Here is a 5667-nt window from a genome sequence, read left to right as displayed (position 1 = left end):
GGGCAGTGCAGTGGGGGTGTAGGGTACCTGGTGAGGGGTGGGGGCGTAGGTACTGCGGTGAAGAGTGAGACGGGGGGCTGTGGGGCATGGGGGTGGAGGTATAGGTTATGGAGGTGACTTCAGGGCTACAGAGGTGGGCAGCGTTCATGACAATGCAGGTGAGTGGTCCCCAGGGCAGGCTCTGTGGGCATAGGTGACTGATGCTTCTTGCAGGTGGGGCCACCTAGAGGAGCAGGGAGTGTGTGTGTGTGTGGGGGGGGGGGCGGTGGTACTCCATTCAGCAATAAACATTTTGGTAGGGGGAGTGGTGCATCCTGTCCCCCCGGGGTGCTACCAGGCCCTCTCAGAGGTCTGCAGAGGCCCAGGCCACTTCCAACTTTTGCGTTCCCTGGCCATAACGAGTGAGACATAAATTGTTTTTTTTTTTAATTTAACAGCTGCTTTTCCAGTCATTTTCTGTGCAAATGCACTAGTATTGAGGGATGTGCATAAAAGAAGTTGTGAAATTTATCAAATGCCAAAAAATTAACAAGTGTCTAAATTTGAAGTCCCTTTTGACTTGAGCTTGAAGCCAAGGCCCTCCTGCAACCACGAGTCACCTGTGTTTGCATGGTTGTAGGAGAGGAAGCTGGGGGTGCACAGAGCTGGATGACGGAGGAGCACAGGTGGGCTGGGCAGGGCAAGAAAAGCTTGTGTGTGCAGCACAGAGGTTACATCTAAAGATGCAGTGAAATACATTTCTTCCCACCTCAATGTTTTCATCCACTCTAGGCTTCTGTCTGTGTGTTTTAGTTACAATACACTTGTTAATATCCAGCAGCCCTGGGATCAGGAAATTGCCAGTATCACATGACTAGATTTTTATATTGGGTCTGGAAGCCATTTTAATGCCCAGTGTGGCTATTGGTACCAAATATTGTGCTGGGGAGTGGGCATGTGGTGTCCTGAATCTTTGTACACTGCTTATATGTCTGTTTCATGCTTGTATGTAAAGTTATAGATTTTTAGCTCTGCAGTTGTGTTAGAAATTTTGCAGTGCTGAGTTTCACAACAGGAGGTGGGTCCTCCCCCTCAACCAGGGCATAGACAGTGCAAAGGCCCAGATGGCCAACTCTCATTTTGTGATGGTGAGGTTTTCCTTCTGGGACTGCTACAAATGGAGACTCAGCACAGTGATCCAGCAGGTCAAATGGTAAGCCAAGATCTATGGCAGAAGAATGGAATTTTCCCTCGGCATATGAAAAACTATAAGATGGTCTGTGGCAGGGACTTTCTTTGTTCTTCAGTCCCCTTAAGTTAAGCCTATCTGGAATAGGGGTCCATCCCTCCAAGGATGGACTTAGCAGTGTTCATCTTGGATCTTTTATTGTGTGGTCCCCAGCAGGCTGGATTTATAATGTTCCAATAACTGAATCGAAGTATCCTGAAATGAACTTTCAGAGACTTTCAAGAATCAGCAAATAACACTGCTGGTCTACATCAGTAGTTATGATTGATGTATGTAAAGTATTGCTTCAACAAGTCTTTCCAACTCTGTTCTTTCTTTTTTTTTTTATCAATAAATCTTTAGGTATCTTAGATCCAAAGAATTGGTGAGCATGTGGTTTTGGTAATATCCATGTATATATTGGCCAGGGACTGGGGCTGGGCTCTTTGGGTTCTGGAAGAATCTGTGCAGTGTTGGGTGAAACAGACTAAGAGCCTCTCACCTGAATTTGGGGGTCATTGATCTGGGCTGGTAGAGTAGCTGGGAAGTCTGTGGGTTTGCTTGTGTGGCAGAATTCTGGATCGCCAAGGGGCTGGCAGAAGTACTGTTGTGGCTGATTGGATTTGCCCTAGAGAGAAGGAAATCTGAGCCTGGAGCTGTGAGTAGCCCAGGTTTTAAGCAAAGATGCCCTGGATTAATTTCTCTATCTGTGCCCAGAAACCCCGTCCTATTACAGCCAGATAGTCAAATATTCTGAATAGAGAGGTATACGTAGCAATGCTGAATGCTAAAGAACCAGACTAGATATTCAGAAACAAAAATGTATGCATAGAACTCTATTTAGCAACAACAGTAGTATTATTCACTGTGAACTTATACTGTATTTGCTGTATTTATTTGTATTTATTTTTTCCTATACTGTACTTATGGAAAATGTAACTAAAATTTACTTACGGTTAAAATGCTGGTTATTTGAGAGTTCTGGTTAATAAAATGCTGTCTATGAAAGAGTTTACTGTGTAATATTTTCTGCTTGTGACAATCAGCCTGGTTGTGGCATCAGGTTCAAAATAAAGAATGGGCATGTAGTCACTAAAATTATATTTTGTATGTGTGTAATTTAACTTCATCTGTCTGATCCAATTTTATGGGCAAGACTAGTAGGTAAATGTCATTATTTCTCTCACACAGGCATGCCTGTTCCTAAAATTGAAGGTAGCTTGTTTGTGCTGCAACAAGTATTAATACAGAACCCTTTTACTTTATTCTTTGTATTTTGAAATATAAAGCATTAAAATTAGCACCTGTCCATCTGTCTGTAATATAATAATTATTTATCCATACTCAAAATATTTTATTAACCATTCTTGTTACCTGCAGCTCAAACACTTAATATTTACGAATGTTGACCAAGATATCCTCCTAAAGCAGACTGGAAAAAGGCTTTCCACATGGAGAGCGTGTGCAAGTCTGTCTTTATGTGATATCACAGTAATACGAAGGAGTGAAAAATTCTACTTTTATGCAAAATAAAAAGCAAATTTATTAATTAGAGACAATGGGAATATCATTGAAACCCATTAATGTAATGGAATATCACAACAAATTTTGACAGGTTTTTACAGATGGATGATCTGGAAAGATTCTTGCAAGTTAAATTTTCATATATTTTTATGGTACCAGCAGATAGGCAAGTAATGTGTGGGCCTTCTGCATAGAATGAGTTCAGCAGTAAAGAACATTAGGTCTTTTTGGAGGAAAGACCTTTTTTTGAAGAGAAGTTAAAGGACTAGAGACCCAAGTTTCAACTCTGCATTCCATCAGAGAAAATGAACACTTTCTGCATAGAAGTCACCATTTGATAATGCAGTCACAGCAAGCTGAAGAACCAGAGAGGGCAGTGCAAAATGAGCAAAAAAGTTGACAGCATGTAACCTCTAAGTGAAGAAAGACAACGCAGATATCTCCAATCCAGAGAGAAGTAACCATTTTCAGTCTCTCTATACAGGTACTATGGCAACAACAAGCAGTCCTGTGGCACCTTGTAGACTAACAGATATTTTGGAACATAAGCTTTCGTGGGCAATGACCCACTTCATCAGAAGCAAGAGTGGAAGGGGGTTCCAGAGGGGTATTTAAAAAGTGGGGTCCCAGTAAAAGGGAAGGCCAGGGCTGACAAGGTCTATTCAGCAAGGTGGAAATGGCCCATTATCAGTAGCATGTATCAAAAGAGGAAAAAACAAGTCAGATCAGACAGGCCCATTGTCAGAGTTTAATGGGGAGATGTAAACACCCAGGGCTGAGAAGCTGCTTTTCTAAGGGGTGCGCCACTCCCAGTGTCTGTTTAATCCTTGGCTCATGGAGTCAAATTCCACCTTGCTGAATAGCCCTTGTCAGCTCTGGCCCTCCCTTTTACTGGGACCCCACTCTTTAAATAATCCTGTGGAAACCACCCCACTCCACTCACGCATCTGATGAAGCGGGCCTTTGCCCACGAAAGCTTATGCTCCAAAATATCTATTAGTCTATAAGGTGCCACGGGACTTCTTGTTCTCAAAGATACAGACTAACACGGCTCTCTCTCTGATACTTGTCACCATGCAAGGCACTGCATTTAGCCATACTGAGTGGAAATCCATCAACCTCATGAAAAAATTTGCACAGATACAGACAGACATCATCTTCCTCTCCAAATGCAAACAGAAGGACATCATACCAAAAGGACTGAAGGCGAAAACCCCACTGAAATCTACATACTACACAGATTATAGTGAGAGATCATGCCATGCACTCTCTAAAAAACTGAGGAACCATCTGATTAGCATCCTGGACAGCAAACAGGAAAACATCAAAAGAGAGCTCTCAAATCTGGACCCTCATAAATGAACAATCTTCCACACAAACCCTCACATGGCTGGACTTTACTAAAACAAGACAGGAGATTTACAATGCACGTTTCTCTACAGAAGAAAAAGGACGGTAAACTATCTAAACTCCTACTTTCCACATGGGACTACAATAGTCATACCCTTACCTCACCTAGCAATATTGTCAATCTATCCAACTACACATTCAGCCCAGCAGAAGAATCTGCCCTTTCTCGGGGACTGACTTTCTGCCCCACCACCCCCACAAACTTGATACAGTTCAGTGGTGATCTGGAAGCCTACTTTTGCTGTCTCCGTCTCAAGGAATACTTTCAACATGACACGGAACAGCGCACTGAGCCACAGGTAAATTCCCACCTATGGTACAAAGAAAAGAATTCCTCGTGGACTCTGCCAGTGGTCGAAATGACAAACTGGACCTATACATAGAATGCTTCCGCCCACATGCACAGGCAGAAATTGTGGAAGAGCGTCATCACTCACCCCATAACCTCAGCCATGCAGAATGCAACACCATCAACATCCTCAGAAACAACTCTGACATTGTCATCCAAGAGGCCAACAAGGGAGGTGCTGTTGTCATCATGAATAGGACCAGCTACCAATAGGTGGCTGCCAGGCAATTCTCCAGTACCACATTCTACAAGCCTCTGTCCCAGGATCCCACTGAGGAATACACAAAGAAACTATAGCATCTACTTAAGACCATCCCTATAAAAACACAGGAACAAATCTACACAGGAACACCCCTTGAACCCAAACCAGGTTTATCCTATCTGCTACCCAAGATCCATAAAGCTGGTAATCCCAGATGCCCCATCATCTCAGGCACTGGCACCCTCACCACAAGATTGTCTGGATATGTAGACTCTCTACTTAGACCCTATGCTGCCAGCACTCCACTTTCTTCAAGATATCACTGACTTCCTCAGGAGACTACAATCCATTGGTGACCTTCCGGAAAACACCATCCTGGCCACCGTGGATGTAGAGGCCCATTCCACCAATATCCCACATGAAAATGGACTCCAAGCTGTTAGGAACATTATCTCTGATGAGAACGAGGTACAAATGCTGGCGGAGCTTTGTGTCTTTGTTCTCACCCGCAACTAGTTCAGATTTGAGGACAGATTATACCTTCAAATCAGTGGCACTGCTATGGGCACCTGCATGGCCCCACAGTATGCCAATATTTTTATGGCTGACCTGGAACAACGCTTTCTCATTTCTCATCCCCTCGTGCCCCTCCTCTACCTGCACTACATTGATGACATCTTGTTAGCCGGTGGCCGGGTAATGTGCAGTGAGGTATGCCCCTGGGTCCTAAACAACCCAGTTTTTTACTGTTAGAGCAGGGAGCTCCTGGCACTCTCACCTACAGCCAGGCTGTGTTAACCAAACGGTTAAAGTTCTTTTTATTGTGCCAGCTGTGTTGCAGTGACAAAAGGGGTAACAGCAGTCAGGCTCAGATCTTAACTAGTTACAAGTTTATTAAGCTACAGTTATAAGCGTGTGGTTACAGAAGGCTATTGTCTACTTCTTATATGTTAGCAAAGTACAGGTGTTAACAAG

The sequence above is a fragment of the Carettochelys insculpta genome, chromosome 2 (assembly GCF_033958435.1).
Source record: "Carettochelys insculpta isolate YL-2023 chromosome 2, ASM3395843v1, whole genome shotgun sequence".
Lineage (NCBI taxonomy): Eukaryota > Metazoa > Chordata > Testudines > Carettochelyidae > Carettochelys > Carettochelys insculpta.
This window is presented reverse-complemented; position numbering follows the sequence as displayed.